We start from the raw sequence: 14,235 nt of genomic DNA on the forward strand, positions 1-14,235 counted from the left end.
TTTTATGTTTTTCATTGCCCTCTTGACTTCCTTATTTAGCCACATTGGCTTCCTCCTATTCCTAGCCCTTTTATTCCCATAAGGTATGTACCTTCTACAGTGACTATGTAGGACTGTTTTGAAAATTTCCCATTTTCTATCCGTGCTCCTATTACTAAAGATACTATCCCAGTCTATAAGGTGAAGGGCATCTCTTAGCTGATCAAACTTTGCCCTCCTGAAGTTCAGTGTTTTTGTGACTCCCTTTCTGGGCACCCTACTGAAGAACATGTGGAATTGTATAATGTTGTGGTCACTATTTCCCAGGTGCCCCCCGACCTGCACCTCAGTTATTCTGTCTGGCCTGTTAGTTAATATTAAGTCCAAAAGGGCCGTCCCTCTAGTTGGTTCCTGCACAAGTTGTGACAAATAATTGTCTTTGATAATTGACAGAAACCTGTTTCCTTTCTGAGATCTACAGCTTTCGGTTTCCCAGTCTATATCGGGGTAGTTGAAGTCCCCCATAATAATCACCTCGCTATTTTTTGCTACTTCGTCTATTTGTCTCATTAATAGACTTTCCGTGGCTTCTGCTATATTTGGTGGTTTATAACAGACTCCTATGATAATTTTATTATTGTTTTTTGCCCCATGTATCTCCACCCATAAGGACTCGACCTCCTCATTTCCCTCCCATACATCCTCCCGTATTGTAGGCTTTAGACACATCTTTACATATAGACAGACTCCACCCCCTTTCTGACTTCTTCGATCCCTTCTAAACAGACTGTAACCCTGTAAGTTAACTGCCCAGTCATAGCTTTCATCTAACCATGTCTCGGTTATTCCCACTATGTCATAGTTACCTGTAGATATTTCTGCTTCCAGTTCATCCATCTTGTTTGTCAGGCTCCTGGCATTTGCTAGCTCGCAGTTTACACGATTTTGTTTTGTTCCAATCTTCTCCCTGTGGATTGTATTAGAAATTTTCTTACCTCCCTTCCAAGTATCTTGTCTTGGACCTTCTTTGTCGCACTTGATATCTTTCATTAGTATGTTCTCTGGTTGCATGTTCGTGTCCGGCGATTTTCTTCCCATCCCATGTGTTTTTGTACTTTTGCATTGCTTTGAACCGTGACAAATGCATCCACCGGGAAATGTCATTTTAACATTTAACAACCTTACCTGGCCATGTGGTGTGTGAAACATGATCAGACACATCCTGTTTCATTTATGAAGGAGGGACTTTGAAAGTCACAAAGCCTATTTTTATAGGGCCATCAGGCGGCCTTTACTATTCTTAAAGGGACAGCAGTCGGCCCTTGCTATTCTTAGAGAGCCATCACCTGGCTATGCTTTGTTGTTCCCATTACTAAAGAGTGTGTCTCCTATTGCGTAAGCAGTGAGTGGCAGGTCTGCCCAAAATTTGGACGCAGATTGAGGGCACGGCTAATGTTGTGGGACACGTGCTTGTTTAATGCGGGGACGGCACACCGGGAGAAATAGTGGTGGCTGGGGACCGAGTGCCGAGGGATGGCCGCCACCATCAGGTTGTGGAAAGCTTCCGTCTCCACGAGCCTAAAAGGCAACATTTCGAGCACAAGCAGTCGCAAAATGTGGAAATTTAGTAGTGTGGCCTGTAGGGTGTTGGTTGCATATTTGCGCTTGTGTTCCAAGGACTAGGGTATGGACAACTGAATGCTGCGCTGGGACAAAGACATGCTTGCCGATGGTGCTAGTTGAGAGTGTGCAACGACAGGTGCAGGGCAGGAGGCATCTTCGCATACACTGTGGACAGGGATTGGCTTGCACGCACAACACTGAAAGAAGCAGTGGTGTCACCCGCAGACACTGTTCCTGGACCCTGGGGTTCGGCTCACAAAGTCGAGTGCTTTGCTGCCATGTGCCTGATCATGCTGGTGGTGGTCAGGCTGGTAGTTTTGCTACCCCTGCTGATGCTGGCATGGCAGGTGGTGCAAATGGCCTTTTTTGGGGTTATCGGCACAGTCTTTAAAAACAACCAGACTTGGAAAGACCTAACAGTTGTACTGGCAACTTCCGTCGTGTTGGTGTTACGGGGAACGGTTGCCCGCCTTCTGTCTGCGGCCTCCACACTGCTTCCTGCCTGTTGGGGTGCTCTGCCTCCCTCCCCCTGTGTGCTGCTGTCCTCGCTCTGCATGTCCTCCTGTCAGGTTGGGTCAGTTACTATATCATCCACCACCTCGTCTTCCACTTCCGCACCCTGGTCCTCCTCCTGACTTTCTGGCAATTGTGTCTCATCATCGTCCACCTGAACCAAATCTTATGTAACGAGGGAAAGTATAACAAACAATGCTGTGGTTTTCACAATCCTCTTTCAATAGGACAAGCTGGATGGCAAAACAAGTGCTAGGAATAGCCCAAAAGTAATCTGAATGAAAAAATAACTTTTAACCATGCGAAAGGAGTTAAAAAGAAAAGTCTTGAGTGAGGAAAAGAAGGGCTCTACTGCTTAACTAGCAGAGTAATCTCCAGATCTGAAACCCATTGAAAACCTCTAGAATGTAAAGCTACCGTCACATTAGCGACGCTGCAACGATCCCGACAACGATACGACCTGTCAGGGATCGTTGCTGCGTCGCTATGTGGTCGCTGGTGAGCTGTCAAACAGGCAGGCTCACCAACGATCAGGGGAGCAGCGACATCGTGGAAAGAATCTTTCCACGATGTCCTGCTCCTGGTCCGAGCCTGCTGAAGCAGGAGCAGGCTGGTAACTATGGTAAACATCGGGTTACTAGGGGCACACGCGCTCCTAGTAACCCGTTGTTTATCATGGTTACCACTCTGCTACAGTGAGCGGGAGGTTACCGCTCACTTTAGCAGGCTCGTAACCATGATAAACAGCGGGTTACTAAGTGCGCGTGTGCCCCTAGTAACCCGATGTTTACCATAGTTACCAGCCAGATCGCTGCTCCCGCTGGTCACACACAGCGATGTGTGCTGACCAGCGGGAGAGCAACGACCAAAAAATGGTCCAGGACACTTTGCAGCGATCAGCGACCTCACAGCAGGGGCCTGATCGTTGCAAAGTGTCACACATAGCGACATCGCTGGTGAGATCGCTGTTGCGTCACCAAAACCGTGACACAGCAGCGATCTCGCTAGCGATCTCGCTATTTGAGATGGGGGCTTAATCAAGAGGAAGATTGATAGTCACAAGCCATCAAACAAAGAAGAACTGCTTACATTTTTGTGCCAGGAGTGGCATAAGGTCACCCAAAAGCTGTGTGAAAGACTGGAGGAAAGCATGTGACGCGCCCCTGGGCCTGTGTCGCGCTGCGTTGCGCACGCGGGAGCTTACCCGGAGCCGGATCTCTTGAGGGTTGTAGTCTCGTGGCGGTGACCCGGTCCGTGCCCAGGGAGTCAAACTGAGCGGCGATGTAACAGCGGTAGATGTAGGACGACTACGCCACCCGTTGAATGCAGCTATGGAGCTGCCGCTGCAGGACAGTCCGCTGAGGCCGGTGGATGGATGGTGCAGCGTAGATGGTATAACCCCCAACGGGAGGGGTATGGCCTCAGGGCAGCAGGTGTGGATGATGGGGGTAGCAGGAACCACTCAGAGACGGTGCGGTGTAATTCAGGGTCTTTACTGGTAACAACGATAGACCCTCCCGGAGTACTTGCTAGTGAACGGGGCCTGGTCAGTCCTTGAGCAGATGGGATCTCCCCTGGCCAGGCGGAGTTGTAGGCCTCCCAAACTGACTGTACTCTTCTGGCTACCTTGCTAGAAGCGGATATAAGTAGCCCACGTCCCTGAGTGTACCGTGTGGTGCTCACCCGTATGGCCGGTGACTCGGGGCCTTCTAATGGCTTCCGCTCCACGATGGCGGTGCTGGTCCCACGCGTGTGACCGTGCCTTCGGGTTTCTGGGCCTGAGGACCTGAAATCCCCTGCCGGTCGGCTTCTGCTGCTGGGTAAGAGTTAGTCCCCACAGCCTCGGACGCCGGGTCCGGTAAGAAAGCTTCTCAGTCAGGGCGAGCTCTGCAGCTGCCAGCCCCTGACTCGTAGTAGTATTGCTTCTGCTGTTTCTTGTCTCTACTCTCCTTGACTCCAGGCTCAGGCCCCTGGACAGGGCCTGCCTGTGGAGCAGAGCCCATAGAGCAGCTCTGCTCCCTGTCTTCTCCTCTCAGAACTCCCTACCCTGCCTCAGCCCCAGGTTTATATAGGGGAAGTCCTTCCCCTCCCAAGACTGGGCAGGAGGTGTGGCATGCACAGGCTCCCTGACCAAAGGACCTCCCACCTGCTCTCAGACGTAATATCTCTATCACTGTGGCAACCAGACCCCTGGGGTGTCACATTCCCCCCTAGTGAAATTTAGTACTCCGGGACTAAACATATTTTTGTAACATAACAAAGTATAAACAATAACATTACAATAAGGAAACGCATAAAGCTGGTCACGGCGTGTCCGTAACCGGGTGCAGTCTTTGAAGAAAGCAAGGTGTCCATTTCACCAAAACAGGGAGACGTAACCAGGTAGGGGTCTGTCCTACCCCGAGTCCTTAACAGTCTTTTAGTCCATCCTGGGTTATGCTCCACTAACTGTACAAAGGATTCCCGGTAAATCCACCAAGGACTCCTATAAATAACTGGAAACACATAATATTTACAAGATATGGCCGCTCTCAGTCCTCGGCCAGTGGGGATAAGGATTGGCTGCTCACAGTCCTCAGCCTGTGGGGAGATGGGATGGCTGCTCACAGTCCTCAGCCTGGTTAAGGATAGGGGACACACGGGAACAGTTCACACTTGTCCCAACGGGGACCATATTTTAATTAGCAACACAAGTACCCCTACGGGTAACTATGTACAGTTCCACTTTACCGTACTTCAGTAACGGCATCCTCCTGCTCCTTCTTGTGTGTAGGCTTCAGACCCGTCCGGGTCCTCTTGGCCTTCCTCGTATTGGTAGTACTGCAGCTCCTCCTCAGTCAGACGGTGTACATGGAGGGCGTACAGTCCTTTGGCACCCTTATGCCGGGTGAAAGTAACCACATCACCCGGATAGAGATCACGTCTGCGGTGCCCGTCCGGGCTGGCATGTTGTGCGAAAAGATCTGCGCCCAGGGGTGGCACTGTGGAGGTTGAGGGCGCCGTAGGGGCGGCAGCGCCCGGGGGTACTCGGCCTTGCGACCAGGCCGGGGGTGCTTTGGAAGTAGAGGGCACTGTTGGAACAGCGGCGCCCTGGTTCACTAGGCCTTGCGACCGGGCCTGGAGAGGGTCGCCGTTGATGACGCCCGGGGTCAGAGAGTGCGACTTTGGGCCTGGGCGCGGGCTGGTGGTGGTAGTGCCCAGGGCTGGAGGGCTTGGCCGCAGGGCTTGTTGCGGGGGCTGGAGCAGGTCGGTGTCTGCAGCGCCCGGAATCAGCGGCTCCACCAGGGGGCCCGGGAGCAGGCTGACGCTGGCAGCGTCCGGGACAGGGAGACTCCTCTTACCTGCTCCCGCGACCGCTCCTGCGTCACGCGTCTTCTCCCGGCACTGGTCGGGGCCGGCGACGACTGGGGCACTGCCGATGCTGGGCAGCTTAGTCTGCTGCCGGTCCGCCATCTTGCTGTCCGTTCCTGCTGTCCTCCTCCCCCCTAGTGGACCGTGGCCTACCTTCCGGAGATCCTCTTCCGTAGGCCGCGGCTCCGCAGTCAATCGTCGGGGTAGAGGACCTGGCGTCGCGCTCCTGTGACGTCGGCGTCTGCTGGGCTCCTTCCAGGACCTTACGCAACGTCCGGACGTGAGGCGGGGCTTCAGTTCTCGCGCGCTTTCGGAGTCCACGCCCCTCTTCTTCCCGCGCGGCGTCTCCAAGATGGCGCCGGATGGCGGGAAAACTCCTCGGATGGCGGGAAGAAGGCAGAAGATGGCGCCGGATGGCGGGAAAACTCCACGGATGGCGGGAATCTTCACAGATGGCGGGAATCTTCACCACTGGTAAGTTTGAAAAGTCTCTTTTTCAGGCACGCAGTACCCGGTGGTTGCGGGCACGAAATCCTGCCGACTACGCCAAAGTTGATGCGCCCCTGGGCCTGTGTCGCGCTGCGTTGCGCACGCGGGAGCTTACCCGGAGCCGGATCTCTTGAGGGTTGTAGTCTCGTGGCGGTGACCCGGTCCGTGCCCAGGGAGTCAAACTGAGCGGCGATGTAACAGCGGTAGATGTAGGACGACTACGCCACCCGTTGAATGCAGCTATGGAGCTGCCGCTGCAGGACAGTCCGCTGAGGCCGGTGGATGGATGGTGCAGCGTAGATGGTATAACCCCCAACGGGAGGGGTATGGCCTCAGGGCAGCAGGTGTGGATGATGGGGGTAGCAGGAACCACTCAGAGACGGTGCGGTGTAATTCAGGGTCTTTACTGGTAACAACGATAGACCCTCCCGGAGTACTTGCTAGTGAACGGGGCCTGGTCAGTCCTTGAGCAGATGGGATCTCCCCTGGCCAGGCGGAGTTGTAGGCCTCCCAAACTGACTGTACTCTTCTGGCTACCTTGCTAGAAGCGGATATAAGTAGCCCACGTCCCTGAGTGTACCGTGTGGTGCTCACCCGTATGGCCGGTGACTCGGGGCCTTCTAATGGCTTCCGCTCCACGATGGCGGTGCTGGTCCCACGCGTGTGACCGTGCCTTCGGGTTTCTGGGCCTGAGGACCTGAAATCCCCTGCCGGTCGGCTTCTGCTGCTGGGTAAGAGTTAGTCCCCACAGCCTCGGACGCCGGGTCCGGTAAGAAAGCTTCTCAGTCAGGGCGAGCTCTGCAGCTGCCAGCCCCTGACTCGTAGTAGTATTGCTTCTGCTGTTTCTTGTCTCTACTCTCCTTGACTCCAGGCTCAGGCCCCTGGACAGGGCCTGCCTGTGGAGCAGAGCCCATAGAGCAGCTCTGCTCCCTGTCTTCTCCTCTCAGAACTCCCTACCCTGCCTCAGCCCCAGGTTTATATAGGGGAAGTCCTTCCCCTCCCAAGACTGGGCAGGAGGTGTGGCATGCACAGGCTCCCTGACCAAAGGACCTCCCACCTGCTCTCAGACGTAATATCTCTATCACTGTGGCAACCAGACCCCTGGGGTGTCACACATGCCAAGATGCATGAAAGCTGTGATTAAAAATCATGGTTATTCCACCAAATATTGATTTCTGAACTCTTCCTGAGTTAAAACATGAATATTGTTGTTTCTAAATGAATAAGAACTCGTTTTCTTTGCATTATTTGAGGTCCAAAAGCACTGTGTCTTTTTTACTATTTTGATGATTTCTCATTTGCTGCAAATAAATACAACATTTTTAGCTTTGAATTTCGGAGACATGTTGTCAGAAGTTTATAGAATAAAGCAACAATATACAATTTACTCAAAAATATACCTATAAAGAGAAAAATCTGAGAAAATGAAAATTTGCAGTGGTCTCTTAATTTTTGCCAGAGCTATATATATACAGTACAGACCAAAAGTTTGGACACGCCTTTCATTTAAAGATTTTTCTGTATTTTCATGACTATGAAAATTGTACACTCACACTGAAGGCATCAAAACTATGAATTAACACATGTGGAATTATATACTTAACAAAAAAGTGTGAAACAACTGAAAATATGTCTTATATTCTAGGTTCTTCAAAGTAGCCACCTTTTGCTTTGATGACTGCTTTGCACACTCTTGGCATTCTCTTGATGAGCTTCAAGAGGTAGTCACAGGAAATGGCTTTCACTTCACAGGTGTGCCCTGTCAGGTTTAATAAGTGGGATTTCTTGCCTTATAAATGGGGTTGGGGCCATCAGTTGTGTTGTGCAGAAGTCTGGTGGATACACAGCTGATAGTCCTACTGAATAGACTGTTAGAATTTGTATTATGGCAAGAAAAAAGCAGCTAAGTAACTTTCAAGCGCTACAAAGAAACTGTCTCACATGAGGACCGCCCCAGGAAAGGAAGACCAAGAGTCACCTCTGCTTCTGAGGATAAGTTTCTCCGAGTCACCAGCCTCAGAAATCGCAGGTTAACAGCAGCTCAGATTAGAGACCAGGTCAATGCCATACAGAGTTCTAGCAGCAGACACATCTCTACAACAACTGTCAAGAGGAGACTTTGTGCAGCAGGCCTTCATGGTAAAATAGCTGCTAGGAAACCACTGCTAAGGACAGGCAACAAGCAGAAGAGACTTGTTTGGGCTAAAGAACACAAGGAATGGACATTAGACTAGTGGAAATCTGTGCTTTGGTCTGATGAGTCCAAATTTGAGATCTTTGGTTCCAACCACCGTGTCTTTGTGCGACGCAGAAAAGGTGAACGGATGGACTCTACATGCCTGGTTCCCACTGTGAAGCATGGAGGAGGAGGTATGATGGTGTGGGGGTGCTTTGATGGTGACACTGTTGGGGATTTATTCAAAATTGAAGGTATACTGAACCAGCATGGCTACCACAGCATCTTGCAGCGGCATGCTATTCCATCCGGTTTGCGTTTATTTGGAACATCATTTATTTTTCAACAGGACAATGACCCCAAACACACATCCAGGCTGTGTAAGGGCTATTTGACCAAGAGCGAGAGTGATGGAGTGCTATGCCAGATGACCTGGCCTCCACAGTCACCAGACCTGAACCCAATCGAGATGGTTTGGGGTGAGCAGGACCGCAGAGTGAAGGCTAAAGGGCCAACAAGTGCTAAGCATCTCTGGGAACTCCTTCAAGATTGTTGGAAGACCATTTCCGGTGATTACCTCTTGAAGCTCATCAAGAGAATGCCAAGAGTGTGCAAAGCAGTCATCAAAGCAAAAGGTGGCTACTTTGAAGAACCTAGAATATAAGACATATTTTCAGTTGTTTCACACTTTTTTGTTCAGTATATAATTCCACATGTGTTAATTCATAGTTTTGATGCCTTCAGTGTGAATGCACAATTTTCATAGTCATGAAAATACAGAAAAATCTTTAAATGAGAAGGTGTGTCCAAACTTTTGGTCTGTACTGTATATACTGTGTATATATACACAATCATGGCCGAAAGTGTTGGCACCCCTGAAATTGTTTCAGAAAATGAAGTATTTCTCCCATGAAATTATTGCAATTACACATTTTGTTATACAGATGTTTATTTCCTTTGTGTTTATTGGAACAACACAAAACAACAAAGAAAAAAGGCAAATTGGACATAATGTCACACAAAATTCAAAATTTTTTTCACCTATCCAAAATTCTGGGTAAATTACGCTCATGGTCAAGTTAGTCTTGTGTTCTTTCAAATACCAGGACTGAATTTAAGACTATTTCAAGGGTACTTAATGTATTAGTTGTCCTAATAATTAAAATTATAGCATTGGTTCTGCAAATACAAAAGTTGCTGTGACTTGGACCCGAGAATAACACTACGATTATTTTTATACAATTTAAGCTCATTTGAGCCCAGAATATCCCAGACATTATTTGGCTGAACAATATTACAGCAGGTTTTAACATTAAAGTACAACATTGTGTGATTTAGTATGAACTTGGAGGATGGTTTAAAATGTTCATCTGGATCTTCAATTTTCTCTTCAACTGTTAGGACCACACATCCATGTGAACCCAGGTTGTGCCGAGGATATAACTTAACCCCTCCATATTCAAACGATTCTACTATGATAGCAAAAAACAACATTGGAAAACTCCCTTAAAAATAAATTTGTAACAGAGATGCCTAAAGCAAGATCCAGAGATTGAGACCATGTTCTAACATAGTGGTTAGAAGTAATTCTCACACTCTCATCTAATACAATCACAACTTGAACTATTTCATAAAATATTCCTTGTACAGAAATAAGGGAACAAATTTATCACCTCTGAAATGCAAAAATAAACGTTATGCTTCATGATCAAGTGGACCTTTCAGTTTTCCTGACAATACTTTAGTTATTATACTCTTCAAGATTCTGGAGCATCTTTTCTTGAAACTTTATGTTGTGCTATTACTTTGTTATTCCTTCTAGAAAACGAGGTATAAATTAACAATTGTGTGATACAGGTTTTTGGATTGAGTTAAAGGGGTTTTCCCTTGAACGAAAGTTGATTTTAATCAATAGATCTTGTAATAATAATAACTTCCACAATTGGATATGTTTAAATAAAATGTTCCTGTGCTGAGAAAATCTTATAAATGTTCCCCTTTGTAATGGCCATGTCTGACCGTGTACGGAATACAGTCTGATCATACCACAGCTCCTGGGCAAGGGAGGACGCAAAAGAGTATACAGACATTACAGCAGGGGATCACAGATGATTCTTTTTGTGATTTCACTGCCTTCACTGAAAACATTTCACTGCCTGTTTTTAAACAATATTTTACTTCAAGAAAGAATCAGCTGTGATCCCCTGCTGCAATGTCTGTATACTCTTTTGCTTTCTCCCCTGCCCAGGAGATGTGGTATGATCAGACCATGTTCCTGCATGGTGAGACACAGCCATTACACAGTACACAGCAGGGGCACATTTATAAGATTATCTCAGCACAGGAACATTTTATTTAAATAAATTCAATTGTGGAACTTATTATTATTCCAAGATCTAGTGATTAAAATTAACTTTTGTTCATGGGAAAACCCCTTTAAATCTATCCAATCAATGCTGTCTGTATAGGGACACACCCTTTTAGCGGAATGATAACGCCCTGTTGAAAATGTATTAATTATGTTTGCTATTTTTCCTGGTAAGACTTGTTGCTATTGAATATATATTTTAATTATGGCATACTTATATCATGTGAAATGTGAACAAAGAATTTATAGTAACAAAAATATTGGCCTCCATATTGTAATAATATTGTTATTCACCTATCCTGGCTCCAGCACCGGTCCATGTATCTTCCTTTTGCTGCAGCTGGCTTTAAGTGATCTAGTGCAGGTCGGATTATTCTATTAAACCTGGCACACACCTCTGACTTCATCTTCCCAGACCTGTTAAGGTCCGCTCAGGTGGCTGCAGTGCTTCCAATCTGAATATTAAGGTAGTTAGTGCTTATAGAGGTTTGATGCTCTTATGAATTCATCAGAGATCCATGAAAGTAACAAATTATGGCATGTTCTCGCCCGATATTGTATTCTCCCCTATTATTAGAGCTGGTTAAAGTTGAAGCTTAGTTATCTCACATTAACATGTCATTATGGTAGCATCCTGTCTGTACAATATTTTGTTTCTTCTTGAATTGTGTACCATATGGGCTTTATACTTACCAATATTTCAATTTGGAAAATCGGGACACTTAAGTTCTCTCCTTGGAAACCCCCTTTATGCATATGATTTGCCCCCTGGGCCATGGGGCACTCGGATCCGGGCAGTAGGGGAACGATGGGAGTAGTAGTGGCAACCCGGTTCCGTGGCTCAGGGTGGTCGGGCCAGTAGTAGTCCGTTATGTGCTGATGTTTATGTCCGACTACGCCACCCGTGGATTTGCGGTCATTAGGAACCGCCGCTGCAAGGCAGACCGCTGGGGCTGATGATGTATGCAGCTGGGATGGTGTGACTCCCCACGGGAAGAGTGCGGCCCCAGGGCAGTGTAGTGGATGGTGGGAGTGATGGTAGTGAGAGTCCCAGTGCTGATAGTGCTGGAGGAGCAAGGAGCACACAGACAACAGGTTGCAGTCCAGGGTCTTTACTAGAACAGGTAAATTGACCCACTAACAGTCCCGGCTAGGAGGGGACCTGGATGTCTGAGAGCAACGGGGAAATTGGCCCTGGTCAGGGTGAGGGTGTAGGCCTACCGTGCTTTCTGTGCTCCTTCTGGCTATCTCCTCGCTATAGGATAACAGCCCACGTTTCCGTGCTTTCCGTGTATTCTCGCCTGTATGGCCTGCGACGTGGGTTCCTTTCCGCTCCCAGCCTTGTACGGCTTTGCTGGTCCCTTCTGTTGTGGCAGGGCCTCCAGGCTTCTTAGGCCAAGGAATATACAGTCCCCTGCGGACTGGTTATCTGCTGGGGGATGTGGAATCCTCTCAGCCTCAGACACCAAAGTCTGGTAAATTAAGTCCGTTATCTGCCAAGACAGGCTCTCTTCGCCTCTTGTCTCTGGCTTGTGGCTCTCCTCCTGCCACACTTCCTCTTAGGTGCAATACAACTGTCTGTCCCTGCTCTGCTCTGGGACAAGTCTCAGTCCTGAGACAGGCCTTCAAGTTCTCACTAACCCTGCCCCCAGTACCAGCTTTTATAGGGGCAGCCTGCTCCCCCTACTGGCCTGAGACAGGAGGTACTGCATGGTAATGTTCCCCTGACTAGAGAACCTCCCCCCTGCTCTCAGACACAGCTTTATTACATTTTGTGGCATCCAGGCCAGGGTGACACACATACAACATCTTTTTTCAGGCAGACTCTCTGTAACCAGCCTGAAAAAGCGCTACAAAATGGCAAAAAGAATGAACATATGCACTGAAAGGTAAAAACAACTTGCTGTGCATATGTGCAGCCTTTGGAGCATCCTTTAACCATTCTATATTTCCAAAAACACAAAGAAGTGGCCTGAGGATTCTTCAGACGGAGGTCGTCTACTAGTATATACAAGTAAAAAAATGCAGGTGTTGCAAAAATGTTTAAAGTTTTACGGTGTCATAATTTGGCATTCATATCAGTGTATTAGGTTTAATTTCTACAGTATGCCTGTGGTTTTATAGGAAGACATACAAATGGTTTATTTTTTTGCTAAATGTCATAGGAATTGAAGCCTTGCTTCCAGGGAGAATATTTCCATACATGCAGCACCTGACGGATCCTGTATAACAGCACATGCAAGTCATGCAGTTACTGTATTATATCGTTGCACGAGAATGTCCTCATTTCTGTTTGTGGTTTCTTTTCCCTTATACAGTAGTTGGAATATTGTAGCAAAAGGTTGTTAATATATTTTTTACATTTTTATTGCATTTTTACCTATTACAGTGACTTCTTTCTTGACTTGACAAAGGACCATGCAGGTCTGAAACATGTTGCCAAGGAGCGCAGCAAATATTTCTTTTCTTACTTTTTAATTTTTGTACTGTTGTGTTCAACCATTTTTTTGCCTTTTATACCACTGGATCAATAAAGCAATTCTTTTACGAAGATGTGAGTGCCGGCAATCATTTGGACTATTTCCTTTTTTTACTGTTCTTTTGCCACACTCATATTCTTCTAAACATTTTACAATCTGATATTTCACAGAAATAGAATATAACAGATTTACATCTTAGTAAAATGTATTTGTCAAGTGAATAAATATGTGCTAAAACTATTCAAATATCCTTAAAATGTATTATTATTATATTTATTTTAAAGCACCGTTAAGTCAAGGGTGCTGAACAAGTAAAGAAGGTTTGCATATATATAATACATAAAAAATACAAGCCAGTACAATAAACTAAACTAACAGTGACAAAACTGATACAGAAGGGCAGAGGACCCTCCCCTCATGGGCTTACAATCTACAGGGAATTTGGCAAGGAGATAGTGGTTTAGGGGTTAGATAAACTCGAGTAATGAGGTGGCAGCAGGGTTATTACAGGTTGTAGGCTTTACTGAAAAGGTGGGTTTTCATGTTGTGTCTGAAGGCTTCAGTCATGGAAAACAATCTGGCATGCTAAGGTAATGAGTCCCAGAGGATGGGGAATGCTCAGGAGAAGTATTGGAGATGGCTGTGTGAGGAACTTACAAGAGCAAAGGAAAGAAGAACATCATGTGAAGACCAGAGATTACATGTGGGGAGGTATTAGGTGGTTAGGTAAGAGATGTATGGGAAAACAGTCTTGTGGGTAATTGTTAGTATTTTCAATTGAATTCTCTTGGTAATTAGAAGCCAATGAAGAGATTATTAGAGGGGCGAGGCAGAAGAGTAGTGAGGGGAGAAGTGGATTAATTTGGTAGAAGAGTAAAGGAAAAATTGGAGAGATGCAAGAGTGTTAGATGGGAGGCCACAGAGGAGGATGTATCATTATATGAGGTGGGAGATGATGAGGGTATGTAGCAACCTTTTTTTATTTGGGGTTGTGGAAGAGATGAATTGTGTAAATGTTTTTGAATTGGAGGTGGAAGGAGATTGTAAGGTCTTGGCTGTGTGGGGATGTGAAAGGCTGAAGTACAGTCTAAGGTAACACTCGGACAGTGGACTTGTCAGACAGAAGAAAGTATGGATTCATTCACTGTCATAGATAGGTCTGGTAGGGTATATGAGTGAGATGGAGGAAAGATGATGACTTCAGTTTCCACACTGAATTTTAGAAAGTGTGATGAGATGAAGAAAAGGGATAAACA

Source organism: Phyllobates terribilis, unplaced genomic scaffold, assembly GCF_046119375.1.
Source record: "Phyllobates terribilis strain yellow unplaced genomic scaffold, ASM4611937v1 Scaffold_11__3_contigs__length_659146591, whole genome shotgun sequence".
NCBI lineage: Eukaryota > Metazoa > Chordata > Amphibia > Anura > Dendrobatidae > Phyllobates > Phyllobates terribilis.